This window comes from Pleurodeles waltl, chromosome 6, assembly GCF_031143425.1.
Source record: "Pleurodeles waltl isolate 20211129_DDA chromosome 6, aPleWal1.hap1.20221129, whole genome shotgun sequence".
NCBI classification, from domain to species: Eukaryota; Metazoa; Chordata; class Amphibia; order Caudata; family Salamandridae; genus Pleurodeles; species Pleurodeles waltl.
In genome coordinates, this window is record NC_090445.1 from 948,517,928 (window position 1) to 948,537,814 (window position 19,887).

Consider the following 19,887-nt stretch of genomic DNA (forward strand, 5'->3'; position numbering starts at 1 on the left):
CTACTCACGGGCTCGCAGTCGCCGGGGAGTCCTCCCTGTAGTGTTTGTTCTCCACAAGTCGAGCTGGGGGCGTCGGGTGCAGAGTGCAAAGTCTCACGCTTCCGGCGGGAAACGTGTGTTCTTTCAAAGTTGCTTCTTTGTTGCAAAGTTGCAGTCTTTGTGGAGCAGAGCCGCTGTCCTCAGGAGTTCTTGGTCCTTTTAGATGCAGGATAGTCCTCTGAGGCTTCAGAGGTTGCTGGACTCTGTAGAACGCGTTGCTGGAGCACTTCTTTTGAAATGGGGAGACAGGCCGGTAGAGCTGAGGCAAAAGCAGTCTCCGTCTTCTCTGCAGGTTTTTCAGCTCAGCAGTGCTTCTTCGTCTTAGGTTGCAGGAATCTATCTTGCTGTGTTCTGGGAGCCCCTAAATACTTGATTTAGGGGTGTGTTTATGTCTAGGGGGATAGTAGCCAATGGATACTAGCCCTGAGTGTGGCTACACCCTCTTTGTGCCTCCTCCCTGAGGAGAGGGGGGCACATCCCTATCCCTATTGGGGGAATCCTCCATCTGCAAGATGGAGGATTTCTAAAAGTCAGAGTCACCTCAGCTCAGGACACCTTAGGGGCTGTCCTGACTGGCCAGTGACTCCTTCTTGTTTTTCTCATTATCTCCTCAGGCCTTGCCACCAAAAGTGGGGCCGTGGTCAGAGGGGGCGGGCAACTCCACTAGCTGGAGTGCCCTGGGGTGCTGTAACAAAGTGGGTGAGCCTTTAAGGCTCACCGCCAGGTGTTACAGTTCCTGCAGGGGGAGGTGAGAAGCACCTCCACCCAGTACAGGCTTTGTTACTAGCCACAGAGTGACAAAGGCACTCTCCCCATGTGGCCAGCAACATGTCTGGTGTGTGGCAGGCTGCTAAAACTAGTCAGCCTACACTGGTAGTCGGTTAAGGTTTCAGGGGTCATCTCTAAGATGCCCTCTGGGGTGTATTTTACAATAAAATGTACACTGGCATCAGTGTGCATTTATTGTGCTGAGATGTTCGATACCAAACTTCACAGTTTTCAGTGTAGCCATTGTGGTGCTGTGGAGTTCGTGCATGACAGACTCCCAGACCATATACTCTTATGGCTACCCTGCACTTACAATGTCTAAGGTTTTGCTTAGACACTGTAGGGGCACAGTGCTCATGCACTTATGCCCTCACCTATGGTATAGTGCACCCTGCCGTAGGGCTGTAAGGCCTGCTAGAGGGGTGAATTATCTATACCTATAGGCAGTGTGAGGTTGGCATGGCACCCTGAGGGGAGTGCCATGCCGACTTAGTCCTTTTATCCCCACCAGCACACACAATCTGGTAAGAAGGGTGTCTGTGCTGAGTGAGGGGTCCCTAGGGGGGCATAAGACATGCTACAGCCCTTAGAGACCTTCCCTGACATCAGGGCCCTTGGTACCAGGGGTACCAGTTACAAGGGACTTACCTGGATGCCAGGGTGTGCCAATTGTGGAAACAAAGGTACAGGTTAGGGAAAGAACACTGGTGCTGGGGCCTGGTTAGCAGGCCTCAGCACACTTTCAAATCATACCTAGGCATCAGCAAAGGCAAAAAGTCAGGGGGTAACCATGCCAAGGAGGTATTTCCTTACACTGGGTGTTTCAGTGTATTTCTCAGTATGTGTCTGGATATGTCAGTGTATATATCAGTGTATGCCTGGGTGTAACAGTGTATGGATCATAATGTGCCTCGGTTTGGTAGTGTAAGTGTCAATATGCCACTAGGTGTGTCAGTGCAAGCACCCTTCTGTGCCTCTGTGTCTCAGTATATGCATCAATGAACATCTGAATATCTCTGTGAATGTATAATTGCACCTGAGTGTGTCAGTGCATGCACCAGTGTGTGCCTGGGTGTGTCAGCACATGCATAATTGTGTTCCTGGGTCTGTCAGTATACGTATGAGAGTGTGTGTGGATGTGTCACTGTATACATCAGTGTGCGCCCAGGTATGTCAGTGTATAGATGAGAGTATGTCTGTGGGTCACAGTGTATGTATCAGTGTGTACTTGGGTGTCTTAGTGTATAGATCAGTGTGTGCCTAGGTGTTTCAGTGTATGGATCACTGTCATCTAGATGTTGCATTGTATGCATTAGAGTGCACCTGGGTGCCTCATTCAAGGCATCAGTGCGCACGTGGATGTGTCAGTGAATGCAACAGTGTGTGCCGGGATGTGTCAGTCAATTCATTAGTGTGTGTCTGGGTGTATCCATGTATTCATCAGTGTGTGCTTAGGTGTGTCAGTGTATGGATCAGTGAGGGCCTGGCTGTGTTAGTGTATCCATCAGTATAAGTTTTGGTGTATGGTTGGGTGTGTTAGTGTCTGCATTGGTGAATGTACAAGAGGCTCTCTCAGTGTTTCACTAGATATGTGACTGACTGTATCTTTTTGTTATTAGCTATTTGAGTAGCATATCTTTAATAGACTGCATATATACCTGTGCATAGGGATCTGGAAGCTAACATCTTAGTCAGTAAAACTCAGAACAACATCTTTCATGTTTTAATAAGAAATCACTCCCTTCTATAGTCCACATCCATCTCACTCTTCCAGTCACTCAATCATACATGCACTTTCTCACTCACCCATTCATGCACTCATACACTCTTTCAGTCACCCATTCACCACCCGCGTCCACTCACCCATAGATACACTCATACACTCACTCACTCATACATTTACTCATGCACTCACTAAGTCATCCATATACACACTCATTCACTCTTTCAGTCAGTCATACAGCACTGTCACATTCATTCACTCACCAATACATGCACTCATGCACTCACTCAAAAACACACTATTCACACACTCAGGCGGTCTTTGACCGCCAGGGCCGCAGTGACAGTATGGACCCCTGCGGACAGGGCGGTCTGACCGCCCCATTCTGTCCATGGTGGAGTCACCACGGTCCAACCGCAGACACCGCCAGGCTGCAGGCTGGCTGCAACCTGGCGGACCTGGCGGTTCTAATCCACCAGAGCAGCGCTGCCCTCCGATTTACAAGTCCCTATCTGCCAGTCATTTTATGGCGGTGAACTGGCGGTCTTGTGCCTGCAGCGGCTTCGGCGGTTCTGTGAAAGGACCGCCACAGTCGTAATGACCCTGTTAATTAAAGATTCAGACACTCTTGCAGTCACTCACTCACCTGTACATACACTCACTTGCTCAGTTATAAACCCATACTTGCACTCATGCCCTCAGTCATCTTTTATAGCATTTTGTCAGCATACTACCCAGTTTCTTTCATCTAACATTAATTTATTCATTCACAAATATTTTGTAAAATAAAGTACATTTCACCACACATACCTGATAAGTGTGCTAGTTGTACTGTATGTTTCTCTTTCTCTTTCAGTATCAGTTAGAGTTTCTTCTCGCTAGAAAATGTTAAATAAAACAGCCACAAGAATGGACGTCTACTCTAATAGCAAGCAACCAGTAATGTAAATTTTTTCAACTTTGTAAATATGGCGCAGCGTTTTTGGCTTTCCAATGCCACATTAGCATAAAAAAATGACGCTAATGTGGCCTTGGAATGGTACTAGGGCCTCTTAAGGCTGGGCCTCATGTTTTTTTTAATGTTGCTTGGATCCGTGGATCCATCCGTGGATCTTACAAAGGGAATTTTGGTTTTACATTATGTACACTTTTTTTTCCAATATGCCATATTTATATAAACTCCTGTGCCCAGGGAATTTCTACCCGTACTCCTTCATATGCATCATTGCCCACAAATTGACCATAGGACCCTTTCCACTTTCCCACTGACTCTCTTCCTGGGTCTAAGATTGGGTGTGAGAGTGTCTATCTGGGTGAAAGACCGTGTGTAAGACTGTGCTTTAGTGTGACTGTCTGACTGAGTATCTGCCTCAATGTGACAGTGGGCGTAATAGTGTCTATCTTCTTGTGAGAGTGTCTGTCTAGGTGTCTGTGTCAGAGTATGTCTCTGGGTGTGAGACTAGGTGTGAGAGAGTTTTTCTCTCTATGTGACAGTGAGTGTGAGAGTCTCTGTTTGGGTGCGAGAGAGAGTGTGACAGTGTCTGCCTGGATGTGAGAGTGTCTCTCTGCATGTGCGAGTGAGCGTGAGAGTGTTTGTGTGTGTTGGTGTGAGAGTGGACATCACACCATCTCTCTTGGTGTGAGAGTGGGAGTGACAGTGTCTATCTTGCTATGAAAGTGGATGTGGAAGTGTGTCTCTAAGTGAGAGTGAGTGCCATAGTGTATGTGTGGGTGTGACAGTAGACAACACCACATCTCTTTAACTATGAGAGTGGGTGTGAGAGTGTCTATCTTGCTATGGCAGTGTGTGTAAGAGTGGCTGTTTGGGTGTGCGAGTGAGTGTCAGAGTGTGTCTCTGGGTGTGAGACTATGTGTGAGAGTGTCTGTGTTGGTGTTAGACTGAGCATGAGAGTCTCTGTCTTGGTGTGAGAATGAGTGTGACAGTCTCTGCCTAGGTGTGTGATTGGGTGTGAGAGTGTCTCTTTGGGTGTGAGAGTGGATGTGAGGGTGTTTGTCCAGGTGGCTGGGTTGTTTACGAAGAGATATATAAAAATGGTTAATTTTTCTTTGTTAAAGTATATATATTTAGTGATGTTATGGAGTAACTCTTGATAAGTGGTGTAACTTGAGTATTTTTTCTGTTACTTTGGAGTACTTTATTTTAAGCGCCGAAATTAGCACACAGGAAACACCTGTGAACAAGGTCTGGTGAGACCGAAACGCGTCAGGGGATTCCTGTTTGTTTGTTTATGATCTCACTAATGTATTAAAAGTTAAGGTATTTTTGGCACAACGACAGAGTGCGGTTTTCTCTTGCTAAAACAGAAAGAGAATCTTGTTTTTTGAAAATATGGTTGTCCTGCCTCAAACCAGCACCACCGAGAATTAAGTGCGCCGTAACACGCAGATCAGGACATCTTTTCTTTCATATATATATATATTTATATATATTATTATTATTATTTTTTTAATTGACGTTTCGTGAGATCTGTGCATCCCCCGTGGATTTACGCCAGGGGCCACGCTGAGCCCAGTGGGTGGATCTGCTGATCTTGTGAAACATCAGAAAAAATGTTTTCAGGCATTTGAAGCCAATTATTCGCTGCCTCATCACAACCTTATCACTCCCAAGGGGTCAGGGAACCTCTACTCTGACCCTATCTGCTCTGTAATACCCCACATTTCAGCCCCAGGGACCATTTCCTGACAAAACAAAATGATGACTGCAACATTTCTCTCAGGTTGCTTCCAGCCAATCAGATTCTTCCTGTGGCATGTGGATCCGCAGATTGACCAGCAATGAATCTGCAGAGGATCTGCGTCTCTATATGTATATCATTTTTGGCTTTAAAATACTCCAAAAATATTGGAACGGATTCATACCAAACCACAAAAATCTACAGAACAGGATCTAGGTTTGTGCCAAATTTGGTGAAATTCCATTCAGCAGTTTGGGCAGTAGGCGTGTCTAAATGTCCTATGGAAACATGAATGGGAAAAATATATTTTTGGACTTCTCTTTTCCTTGGACCCCCCCCCCCCCCTTTGACGGATCACCCTGAAACTTTTAAGACAGTAGCTAAACTAACCAAAGTATACGTTTTGAAAATTTTGTGAAGATTGATCAAGAGGCCCCAAAGATATTGGCAAAACAAAAAACACTCCGTCTATTGAAACTAGGTCCTAACTATAACTACCTAGTGGCACCCGCCACTAGGTAATATATATATATATATATATATATATATATATAAAAATATATGTATATGCATCCTTTAAGCAAGCAAAATCAGACCTTCCAGTCCTGATATAGAATACAAATGTTTATGCTATGCTGTTGAAAACTTTTATTAGTATTAAGGACACACAGGCGAGGAATATAGTTAACTATAACATGTGCCCTGCCATGCACAGTTATCTGATCAATAATTTTATTGTAGATGTTACAGTGACATTATCAATAAAGTTATCAAAGATGTCATGAGTGCTGTGATTTGTACGGTAAATATCAGTGCATGGTGAGGGTGCAAGTTATGGTTATTTTAGTTGCACGAGTTATAGTTACTTGAGATAACTCTTACTAAAACTGGTGAATTTCTATGGTTTGGTACGTTGTGAGCCTAACTATAATGTCCCCATAAGCTTTGTTTTTAAAGAGAATTTCTATGTTTTTTTAAATTCTGTTTCCTAACTTTAAGGTCCCAATAACCTTTGTTTTTTTCTGTGAATTTCTACGTTTTTTTTAATGTAAAGCCATTTTCATTACGTATCTTAATCCAACCACCAGCATGCATGGTCTCCGGCCTTGCGTAGAGGCTGTGGGCTGCAGGGTCTAGCTTGAGCCCAGACCCTAAGGCCAACCACCCTAACCACCCAAACCCACGCTGCTTATGCCCCTTTGGTCGTGTGCGGTGGGACTTGGCCGCTGCCTGTCTCTCTGGGTGTGAGAAGGTGTATTTGGTTGTGAAAGTAGCTGTGAGAGTGTCTGTCTGGGTAGGAGAGTGGGTGCATCAGTGTCTTAGTGGGTGCATCAATGTCTGTGTGGGTCAGGGAATGGGTGCATGAGGGTTTCAGTGGGTCTATGCCTAGGTGTGTAGGTTTGTGAGTAGGTGCATGACTGTCTGAGTGGGTCAGTGGGTGAGCATGTGAGGGTGTAAGTGGGGCTGTGAGTGACTGCATAATGGCCTGAGTGGGTCTGTGAGTGTGTGAGTGAGTGTCTGTAAGAGGGTGTATAAGGGTCTGAGTTACTGTGTGAGTGGGAGAATGATTGAAAAAAAGAAGTTGAGAGAGAGAGAGAAAGTGAGAGGGAATGAGATAGTGATTTTTGTAGGCATTGGTGAATGATATACTTAGAATTAAATATTTCTGGACAAATTGAAAATAAAAATGTATTTGTCAATTAAAAAGAGCGCGATCGCCTTTCAGTATGAACCCTAAATTTAATGTTTAAATTAAAATAGGGAAATTACCACACCTGAACTAGAACCCTGACTTTTCAGTGTGAGAGTCTGTGACCTTAACCATTAGAGTATAGGCAGCTGCTTTCTGTTCCTAAAGTTATTGCCTGGCTAGACCATGGCAATCTCTCTCTCTCTCACTTCCATCCCATTATAAGATGGAAGAGAGAGTGACAGGACAGCAGGTGGAGGCTGAAGTCCTCCCTGCTCCTAGCCGGCTGCCCATGTCTATGGGAGCCAGCATTGCTCCCACCAGCAGGGAGCTGCTTTTAATATTTAATCTTTGCATGCAGGGGAGACAGATGATAGCCCCGCTTTCTGTAAGGGAGAGCTGTTTGACAGCTCTCTCTTGCAGAAACCAGACTTTATTTGCTTTAGCTTGATGGGAGCCATCAAAGCAAAAAAAGCAAAAGCAAACAGCTATGTCCCAGGGGCGGGCCCCCTGAAACATAGCAGGAGCCGGCCCTTGTGGGTGATGGTCTCAAGGCCATATGTGGCTCCACCCCACCTCCACGATCCTTGCCTCAGGGAGGAGGGGGACCCTGGGGCTTGAGGGTCTGAAACTGACCCCTTTCACTTTTTTTAATGTAGCCCCTGTGGGTGGCTGTCCCTGAGTCTTCAGGGGGGTCATGTGCCCCCCTGCATTAAATTGGATATAAGCCCTAGGATAGGTGGTGGTTCCCATGACTTCAGTGGGGCCACATGGCCCTTGCATTTTTGCATTTTACTTTAATGCCTTGTTCTGTACAAATTCATGGCCCTGTGAAGGTGGTGGTCCCCTGGGCTGCGGGGTGGGGGGGGGGTGGGTGGCACCAGTTACTATCCTTTAGCACCCCAGGGAGATGGCCCCCCGCACCAAAAATTTGTATTGCTCTGTGGCAGTCGCTGGGGCAGAGGGGGAGCTGGCAGGTCCCCCTCTTTATTATGGGAATGCCCCAGGGACTTGGCCCACCCAGGGGCTTATACCATGGTTTATTTTTAAAATTTTCACTGGGTCCACTGTAAATCGCAGTGACAAAAGAACCAGAGCTAATGGGTCATGGTGACTCTACCCTGTCCCTTTTGTTCATTTTTACACTGAAGCTGAGTCCCAACATGGCTTCCAACACTCCGTTTTTGAAGTGTCGACAGCCAATCAGATCTCCGCACAAGATCAGGAGTAGTTGCATATCCATCACATCCCTATATATACAAATTTGGATTTCTTTTAATTTCCCTAAAACTACTGAACTGATTTACACCAAATAACAAAAAGGCCTCTTTCTCAACTGTGAGAATATAGAGCTGAGTGCAGAGGCCCCCTAACTTTTTGCCCCCATTTTTCACTTTTTGCTGGTGTTTTCCTGACTCTCATGGTGCCCTGGTACTGCAACTAGTCCCAGTGCCTGTGCTCTGTGTAAAATGAGTATGCAAATTAGGGTAATTATAATTGGCTGTGTCAACCTACCTAGTATATGGTAGCGCATGTAGGTTTAGTGAGCCCAGCATAGGTAGTTCCCCACAGGTGCATTGCTGAGGTGCTCAGCAATTTTAAAGGCAGGCCTGCCTTGCTGGCTGCTTTTAAACTAAGGTTATATGCAAATTTGACTTTGGAATTAAAAGTACTTCCCTTAAACTACCTTATTTTTACATATATGTCACCTCTAAGGTGTGCCCTTAGTGGCCCTAAGGTTGGGTGCCATGTAACTATAAGCAGGGACCTTATAAAATGGTTTTATAGGCCCTGGTGAGGTAAAATAGTCAAAAATGTTTTCCCCCCACTGTGGTGAATGGCCTTCGTAGGCTAAAATGGGGAGACTTTATTTTAATTATCAAAGTCCTCATAAGAGACAAATACCTTGAGTTTGGTATCAAATGAATTGTTACAATAAAATCCCACAACTTGCCATTATTGGATATAATATTACTAGTTCAGGTAAAGAGTTTTAAAACTCTACCTGTAAGTTGCCAACTTCACCTCTGTAGTGCCCTTCTCTGATTTGCCAGCCTCTGGCAGCCTGGGCAGGCTTCCTTGATGAGGTGTAAAGTGGCCTGGGCTGAACACAAAGGATGTGCCTGGGGGAGGAGATCTACCTCAGCAGATGGTGAAACAGGATGGGGGAGAAGTGCCAAACTGGTCTTCAAAGGCAGGAAAGGACATTTGGAACAGCTCAGGACCTCCCCCAGTTTCCTTTGGAGGGGAAGGAGACGGGTGTGTTTAGGATTTTTAGCGACACCTCAGAGGGTGAGCTCAGCCAGATGTAACCTCCAAAAATCAGTTTCAGCCATGTTGGTTTTTTGAAGAATCTTGCTCCCTGGGATTTATTTTTGCCACACTTCCCAGGAAGTGGACATCCATGGGGGAAGTGGCTTGCCTGTGATTGGACAGTGGGCCCCCCTTATTTTCACACCAGGAGCAAGAATAAATATGGCAAAGCTGAACCCACACCTCAGATCCCTACAAGCAAAAAGACAAAGAAGAAGAAGGACTACCCTGCTGGACATCTGACCTACACCTGGACACTGCACTCTGAAGGACTGCACCAGCTGCACACTTGGGCTTCACCACTAAAATGACTTTGCCTGTCTTCAACTGCTTCAAGAGAGGACGTCCTGTTTGTTACAGGTACAAAGGACCTGTCCAGAGTCCCCTGCATCACTTTCTGCAAGCAGAGTCCAGCTGACCAGCTTCCAGTGGCCATTTGAGGATTCTGAGTGCATTCTGGGAATTGTAGTCCCAACTTCCAAGGAGCAATTCAGAGCTTTTGGAACCTTGGATCAAGTTGTGGACACTTCAAGGACCCAAAAAGGACATCTGAAAGAAGATCCAGAAGTTTAGAGACGTTTGGAGCAACTCCATAGGTTGAAGAGGTGCATTGTAGGAGGTGTAGTCCCAGATCCGAAGAAGCAAACTAGAGCATCTGAACCACTGTGGACCACTTTCTTAATAAAGAAACACTTCTGAAAGTAAGTGTAATGGTGTTACCTCATGGGTGGCATGAACTCTGGACTTTGTCGCTGTCTATTGTGACCTTTTTTAACCCCTTAAGTGCTAGTTGCTTCTAAACAATAAAATACATGAATTATTTAAAAAATCATATGTCTGTTTCCATTTTAATTGTTTTGTTGTTCATTTTAAAGATAAAAATATAATCTATTTTTATAAATTGGTGTTGAATTTTTATTGTGTTTTGTGGTTAAAGTATAAAAAATGAGATCACTGTTCGGTATGTATCTTACATATTTGAAGTTGAAAACATTTAAAGCTGAGAAATGACAGCTGACACACCTGGACTATAAACCTCAATCTTCTGTGTGAGGATCTGACAACTTAACCACTGGGCCGCAAGGGACTCAGTACTATGCAATGCCCAGAAGATCCTATTGATTTGTTGCCAAACCACTTTCCAAAATTGGGGAATAGAAGGACATTCAAACAACATTTGTTTCATATCAGCATGTGAGCATGAACAGGACCAGCAAGATGACCTTAAGGTTGAAGAGAAGGGTTTCATGTTTATGGTACTACGTAATAAACAATGATGAACAAAGTAAAGAGTCTGTGTAGTGTTTGCAGCCTGAGTAGATTTATGAAGTTTAAGCCATATCTCAGCCCATAAAACAGTAGGCCAAGATTCCATGAAATTCTTCTTCCAAGCTAGCACAACCTTGGATTTGATTGTGTAGGAGATCTCTTTTAGTGATCTATAAATAGTAGAGGTCGAGGGGTTAGTGCCTAATAAGGGGGAAATTGTAGCAGTTGTGGAGGGGAAAGGAAATGTATGAGGTATTGTGGAAATATCATTAGAGAGGGATGTACTGAGAAGTTCATATTGTGGTCTCAATGTAGATGGCAGGGAAAAATTAGGGGCAGATTTAAGAGCCCTTAGTCCCCCCATGTGCCACATTACATCATTTTAGTTTTTTACACTAATGTGGCCCAATCAGGCCAAAATTGCTGTGCTAAATTTACAAAGTGGCGCAATGCATGCATGCATTGCTCCACTTTTTAACCCTTTGCGCTACATTATGCCTACGCCAGGCATAATGTATGCAAAAAGGGTGTTCACCAATTAGGGGGGCAAAAAAGTGGCACAGAGACCTCCAAGAAATTTCTTTGCATCATTTCTTTTGGAACTTTTAACCCCTCCGCAGAGCAGGCATTAAAAGGAGGCACCCCATTGTTTACAATGGACCTTAATGGGCTTTGCAGGATCAGCGTCAACATATTGAATGCTAATCCTGCAAAGATCTGAACGAGGGTCAAAACCTTTGGCGCTAGTTCCCTGACTACAGCCATGGTGCGTCATATCTTAGATACAGTGCACACATGGTGACATTGTGGGGGAGATAAGGGGTGCAAGAAAAGTAGAGCTGCAATGGGTGCAGCACCACTTTTCCTAAATCTGACCCTTAGATTGGAGATGAGAAAAGGATAATGTTGGAAAGAGGATTATTGGTAATGGCAGGTAGGTAACTACACTTAGCAAGAGGCCACAAACCACCACTAGGTCCAGTCAAAGTCTCAATAAATTAATCCTCCTTAACCCTTGGTGGCTTGGCCCACAGGCACTTAGGCTTAATTTAGGAGACAGGTGTGTTAAACATTATGTATCAACAAAACAGTAAAAAAGTAAAACACAACACACAATAAAAATCTAACCCCAATTTACAACAATAGAAAATATTCTTATCTTTAAAATGACACCAAAACAAAAATAATCCAATGTGGGGAACTAGAGATATGAATTTTCAAACATTATAGGGCTGATTATGGGTTTGGCAGACGGAAACATCCATCCGCCAAACTTCCGACGAGGAGGTTCCCGCTGGCCCTACTACAATTTTCCCACTGGGCTGACTGGCAGAAACCAAGGTTTCCGCTCGTCAGCCCAATGAGAAAGGTGCAACAATATTACTGCTGGCTCATTGTAGAGCGGACAACAATGCTGCTGCAATCAGGGGCCACCAACACCCTTGAAATGAGCACTGCCTGCACAGCAGACTGAGGGTGCTGGGCCGGGGGATCCCTATACTACCCATGCCATGAGCATGGGCAGTGAAGGGGACCCCCTGTGGCCATCTGCACTTGTTCTCATCCAGCCTTTTCATGGCAGTGGAACTGTCAGAAAGCACCGGCATCAGTCAAAAAAATTGACCAGGGAAAAAAGGAGGACTTTCCTACTTTACTCCCCAGATGAAAGGTGATGGGTATTAACCTACACTCTGGTAGTCCTCATTAACTAAGTGGTAAAACCTGGAAAGTCTATCTACATTGGCATGGGCAGTCCCAGCTCTATGTTCCATTGTAAAATCTACCCCCTGTAGGGAAATGGACCGCCTCAACAGTATTGGGTTGCCCCCCTCATCTGCATGAACCATCTGAGAGGTCTGTGGTCAGTTTGAACACAGAGGTGAGTGCCCAATAAGTATGGCCTGCGCCTCTTCAGGGACCTCCCTCTCAATGGCACTCCAATTGTGCTCTCTGGGGAGCAGTCACCGGCTGATGAAGGCAACTGGATGATCCTGACCCTCCTCACCCACTTGTGTTAACATTGCCACAATCCCTGTCTCTTAAGCATCAATTTGCATACTAAATTATTTCTTGTAATCAGGGGCCAGTAGCGCTGGTGCTGAACACATAGGCTCCTTCAGAGTGTCAAAGGCCTTCTGACACTCTGGGGTCCAAATTACCTTTTTGGGCTGTTTCTTGGATGTGACGTCTGTCAGAGGGGCCACAATGGTCCCATAAATCTGGACAAACCTCCTGTAATACCCAGTCAGGCCAAGAAAGGCCCTGACCTGAGTCTGGGTTTTAGGAGCCTTCCAAACCAGGATTTTCTGGATTTTGGGCTCTAGAGGCTTTATATAGCCTCCACCTATAAGGTGGCCCAGGTACACCACTGAGCTGTGCCCTATCTGGCATTTGCGTGCCTTGATAGTCAATCCTGCCGGGAGAAGGGCCTGAAGCACTTCCCAAGGTGGACCAGGCAATCCTCCCAGGTGGAACTGAATACAACTACATCATCCAGATAAGCTGCACTAAAGGATTGAAACCTGGACAAGACCCTGTTCACCAACCTTTGAAAGGTGGCAGAAGCAATGGCAGAAGCAATTTTCAAACAAAAGAGCATCACTTTGAATTGAAAGTGGCCCTCTGGGGTGGAGAATGCTGACCTTTTCTTAGCTCCTGGACTTAGGGCAACCTGCCAGTACCCTGAGGTCAGATCGAAGGTGCTCAGGAACCTTAGCAGCCCCCAACCTATCAATGAGCTAATCAGCCCTAGGCTGAGGTACTGGGTTTTTCAGAACCGGTACTTATCCGGTAACCCAGTGGTGCCAGGGTACACCCAAAGACCTCGGGTACTTTCCTGATTCAGACCACAGAAACTCAGAGTCTTCTAGGTGAAGTCAAAGATCAAATTTATTGGCTGCAACCAAGTAACAAGCGTCCTCGAAGTACAACAGCACGGTTTGTATGTTCTCAGGAGACTGTGTTTCAATGCAAAGTCAGGTTTCCTTATATACAGTTTATTAAGCTTCAGGCAAACATTCTTGACATTTTGGTTGGTCATTCACATGTTTTCACTACAAAGGAAAAAACAGTGTCATGATGAAACCTCATATTTCATGTCATCCAACCCATAATAAATTACCCGGCAAGGCCTAGTATTTTACATCAGATAAGTGTGGACCCCCAATAAAAACGGGCACCTCCCCCTCGTAAAGTAAGAAGAAGAAAAGAGCAGGTGCAGGTGTGAGCAAGATTAGGCAGGGTGTGTGAGCGATAATAAGGGTTTTATGGCCTGGTGTGCCTTGATGCTATCTGATTCGGCCACTGGGAGAGGGACTGACCAAACAGGTTTGGCCTGAGGCAATGGTTCCAGCTTGCCCAGGTCAGAGAAAAGTCAATCAAGGTGTACATGTCCTTGGAATCAAATCTGACTGTATTATAAGCCTATGTGAGGGCAACTTTTAAAAATGGCTGCCGTGTATAAAATGGGAGCCACGAGTGCAGGACGAAAATGGCGATTTCGAGGTGAAAACGCTGCTGGAATTGAGCGAAAATGCTCATGCTTAGTGTATTAGTCATTATCGGTCTTTTGATACTAAAATCGTACTGCTGTGGCAAAGTAAATTACATGGGTCCAGAATTTTTAGAACCACAAACCCTCCTTTTGCCCTTACATAGGCAATAAACCTATTCTCATGCTAATCTGAGTCCAGGTCTATGTTTCTAAAGTCGTTGAGATGTTGCTGTAACATCATCCTAGTATTTAGCTCGTCTCTTGGGGCAGGTTTCCTTATGCATGATGTAACACAGAGGCCACATATGGCAGGACAAAGTAAGGAATACCTCTATCTGCAGTAGGTGGCATAAGATCACACACCCAACAATTAGTGATGTTCACTACTAACTAGTGTTGATGCAGAAGCTGTACAAAAGAATTGCTTACGAATTCTGATCTTCTAACCTGCTCATGTTCAGGAAAAGGGTGAAAAGAGTGCAAAGAAACAATAGTAGGAAAAGACATAGGTTGGGAAGTGGGTGCAGAAGTCAATTGAGTAGAGAAAAACAATCCCACCCATAAATGACAACGTCATGTTTAAAAGACACTAGAAAACACGTTATTAAGAACATATAGACAACGGGAGAAAGTAGTGACCACTATTACAAATGAAATAATAATTTTTCACAACCCTAACCAAAAAGCAAATCCTAAAATTATCTAGTAACATTTTTAGGGCTCCTCTGCATTTCAGTAATTTTGGTATGTTCAGGTGGAACAGTGGTGACTCTCATCAATGCTCTAAGGTGAAAAGGGGGTACTCTTTCCACAGAAAATGGACTTTATTCTGCTTTTACTAAACAGAATAGTACTTTAAAACAATGCCAGCAAAACAATCAGTCTCCTAACACCTAGTCTATACAATCACACGGAAACCTCTTGTGAAACCAACTATGCCCAGAGTCCGTTCAAAAAGCCTCTCTGGCAGGCTTCTATTGTCCATCAAATTTTCTTTTGTTGTTTTCTTTCGCATGGGCCTCTCAATTCAGGCCTCTTCGTGAGAAAAGTAATGCTTAGTTGGAGTGCCCTCCTGGCAAACACCCACAGCTCACTCGAAAGTCTCAATGTCTTAAAGCAATGCACCAGTGTCTCTCCTCTGTGGCAGACACTACAAACAATGTGCTCTTCATTGATCAAGGGCACAAATCATCTCGTGCAGACCCAAGCACCATTAATTGGGATTTAGCTCAAGCTCAGCAGCACTTTCAGACTCCAACACTCATTATTTAGTGTCAGAGGACGCTCAAGCTGCTCTTTCATGGGCACCACAATATAGTGCCTTTTTCCAAACTTGAAATCTCCGGTGCACTGCCCTTCTTCCGTTGGAGCAAAGAAAAGGGGGTGTGTGGCCAAAACTCAGGCCAAGGGGCTCAAGGGATTGCACACTGTCAGAGGTTACCAGCACATGACAGGTAGAGAAATGAAACCTCAAAACAGCTCTGCCATCAACAACAGGAATCCTTCTCTTTAGCTCTTTTACACTGAAACTTTGGTTTTGTGATGTCCAACGCCGTCTGATGGATCAAGTACGATACCATGCGCTGGCGATCGCTGTCCAGCTTTGCTACTTTCTGGGTGCTGAGACTGTAGGGCCAAAACGTCCGTCTTTCATCTGTAGCTGTCACTGATGGGAATTAGGCTTAAATCAATGTCCTGCAGGTTATTATGACTTGATACCCGCAGACTCTAGTGACGTAGGAAATGTGCCACAGTTGTTAGTTCCCTTCAATTTAGTACAAAAACAGTTCATGGTTTTTAACAAGGGGACTGCAAGCAGGTGGTCTGCAATCTTCAAAGGAGTAGCCATACACCATGGGCATAAAATACAAAGACAAAGGCAGAAGGGCAAAACAGGGTCTCTAGCATCTTTAATTGGGTTCTCTCCATTATTCTCTGCCATCTATAGCTACATGAGAATTCTATCTGAATGGATTTCCTCACACAGTGGCATTGTCTAATGGGGTAAACACATATTTTCCTCAATGATTAAGTCTAGGTGTTCCTCCTTATCTTAGAACATCTCAATAGAGAAATCACATGATACCGATTATCAGGGACATGTAGAAACCTTCCTTTAAAAACTGTGCATCAGGTGCACTATGCAATACACAGGCTAATAGTCAAATGTGCAAACAAAAAGACAAGAACTAGAGGGTCCTGATATTTGCATGATTAGGACACATCTGATCCCACCAAAAATTAAAGTAGCAGGAACAGAAGGGAACCGAAAACCAAATTAAAATAGACATTGAAAATTCGTCATGTTCAAAAAGGTAAACATAAGATATCTCCTATTGAGATGGAAAACTTGTCTTACTATAATATTGAGTCAGTTAACCAGTCTATCGCTACCCTGACAGTCAGGCTGGAAAACATTGAAGCAGGCCTAAGGCAAATTCTTGAAAACCAGTCTGGTCAAACCAAAGGGAATTATACATAACTTGGGGGTCCCTGGTACATCACTGCAGTCTGGAAATGTGAACCTGAACAATACATCAATAATAATAAAAGGTCTGACTGGTGAAAGGAATTTGAAAAAGAGAAATGGGACTAGGACATAGCTAAAATCTCAATAACTAAGCATGATGCGACATTGGTCAGGGGAAGTAACAAAAGAAAAAATCTATTGGAAGAACAAAAAAATTATTTGGGTGATAGTCAGGCATGTGACACAACACCGAGAGTACGGGTGATACACAAAGGCCAAAGTTACACAAATTTTAACTCTACCGTTGGTGACTACACCATATACGGTACTCCTAGCTAATGTTTCAGTTCCTTCTTCAGGAAAAAATGAAAACCTGGTTTTCTTTTAAGGAACAAAAGCCATATGCTACTTAGGAAACAGAACATCATTAACTAATGTAATATAGAAATTAGGCCACCTTGATTCACAGGTCTATAATTTCATCCTTAGGTCCAATCAAGGCTACATAAATGTAGGGCTGCCTGTTCCTTTAAGGGAAGGGGCAGTAACGTGACTAACTGCAGGTGACACACTTTGATCCTGTATATCTCTTTTTATTTTCGTTCAATACCATTGTAGCCAAATAGACATGCACTGGTGAAGTGTTGTCTCTTATGTTCACAGCATGAAATATCATTATCTGTGGAATTTAGTAACCAGAACAAGTTCAACCAACTGTTGCGTGGCGATGGGCATCGTCATGATCATCCCCTCACAACACAGGGGAGCTTGTAATAGTATCAAAAGCAGCAACAAACATGCAAAAAAAACAAATAAAAAATAATAAAAACGCACAAAACGTCAAGCTATCAGATATACTTGCTGTGTATCAAGCACAAAAAGCATAGACAAAACAATAGCATGTGTGAATAAGCGGTGACACACAACACCATGTCATGTACTTTATGCACTGTAAACCTGCAGCCCAAAACCCAATATTTGGGCCTGTTTAATTTGTCAGGTTTAAAATCCTTACCCTCCTTTTGACAGTAGATCACCAGGCAATGGAAATCTGCTGTCAAATATAACTTTACTGTTTCTCTTCTAACATACAGGACCAGCAAGAACAATTCATGATAGGACCAAATACACGAAAATAAATTTCCATTACTTAACTGTTACCCTCTTGTCAGTTACTTCGCAATATCAAGCCACCTTAGTTTTACCTTTCTAAAAGTAAAAATTGTTACACTGACACTCCATATTAATTTGGCACCTACAATTTCCACTGTGAAAAATAAGTCTTAATTGGTAAATCGTTCTCATTAAGGCATGTAGCCTTCAAAATTTTAGAAAAGGGCTGCATCTTATTTTCTGTCTAAGACTTAATGCAACACTTCATTTTCTGTCAAATAAAAGCAACTAGCAGGCATAATTTTATGTTTTTAGAGCGGAGACACAAATGTATCAGTTCTGCAGAGCATTTAACATGATGTTGTGACTTTCGAAGAAACCCCTTTTTTTTATATTTTCCCTTTGGAATTAAGTTCTTTAATTGTATTGATGTTCTTCTAGAGAAACCAGAAATCCCACTTTTAGAGGCCCGTAGGGTCATTCTGCATTTCACAGAGACAAGGCCCTAATTTAAAAGGTCACAAGTGTCAACATGACAGCCTCCTCCATTGTTTATGGGAAAACTAAAGATAGCATCTCAGCAGCGTGACTTGAGCCAGTGTCTGTAGCTCTCCTAGCTTCTGCCACTCTGAATCTGTCAAAGACAGTAGGCCTTCCTGTTTTCCTTCTAACCTCCAATAATTCACTCTATTTAAAAAAAAAAAAAAATCAGTTTTAGGCGCTAAAAAAAATTATCTCTATTTCCAGATTATTAAACTACATTTACTGTGAATAATTCACAAACCTTAATAACACACATACCAGTTGTTAGAATAAATGCTTGTTGCAATCCCATGCAATGGTACATATTTCATCAACCTCGAATGAATGAACGTCTCAGTAGGCCCAGCTGAAGTTAGAACCTTCAAACTCGATATTAAAACAAGCCTTTTTACTGGCACATTGACTCATTAAATCATAAGAAGGCACAACCTGCAAATATATATCAAACCTAAATGTATGCATTTACTGAAGCCTGAGACACTTCAAAAAATACTCTGAATGAAAGAAAATGCAGTTTAAACAGTGCTTTTGCCCAAAATCGACTTTGATATTTTAGGCATTAAAAATCAATATCCTACAATTTTCTTGCATAATATGCATTACCAGAATGTCTATTACACAATCCCTGAGTCAGCCATTGAAAATATTAACTTATACTTTATAGAAATTAGCTTGTTTGCTCCTGCGCCAAGGGAAAATTGCACATACAAATGTCATTTTAGCGGTGCAACATAACTTAAATTAAATTTTAATGCTAGGAGGTCATAGTATAGGTATTAAGCTTTATAAATATTAAAAAACGATTTTGAAAGGCACTTATTTTGTAAATAATTTTTCCATAATTAATAATTTTCTTTTTTAAAAAAAAAACCCAATTATTCTTTTTTTTGTGATAATTCCACATATAAAAGCAAGCTGCATCCCTTGCCTATTATTTGGGATACATTAACTCACAAGCCTAAGCGCATAAGCCTAACTTGAAATGCGTCACATTTTTGCGCCACTTTCATTTAAAAGGAAGGTTATGCAAAATTCCACCCGTGTTAAACTGGGAAAGTGCTGGCTGAATTGAACATTCCTATCAAATATACTGCAGCTGAAAAGTTTGCCTGTGAACATCTAATACAATGCATCTAAGAAAAATGCTGTAAATTTTTTTTTTTTTTTGCAAAAATAGATAATTTCGTTTTTTTTGGGGGGCCCTATTTATATCTATTGAATGTGTTTTCTAATTTATTAAGCATTTAACGGCAGTTTTGTATATGTGCACAATTGCTCATTCTATAAATTAAAGAGCAACATATAGCTATGTTAGCACATCACATGGTTCATTTCTGGATTTTTTCTAAGTTTCTACTTAATATTAATTAACCAACATTTTACTTAACAAACTGAAAACATCAAGAAGACCCACAAACACACATTGAGCTCATTTCAGATATAAACAGAAAACACTCAGGACACACAATACAGCGCGCTTTAGCCATTTTTCATAAATAGCGCCGTCGCAATTTACTTACAGAACCGTTTGCAGATCCTAGTTGTAAGTCATATTTACAAGAGAAAAGAAAACTTTTCTCAATAGTGTTCCAAAAAACTGCAAAAACAGCCTCACAGACATTTATTTCCAAGACTAGCGGACCCATACTTTATTAAACGTGATGGGGCCCACTCCGTGCTTCACATATAGTTCATAGGTTGGAGTTCCAATCGGAGGAACCGGACATGAGTCCTCCAACCGGGAGTCCCTTTTACAACCAAGACAAA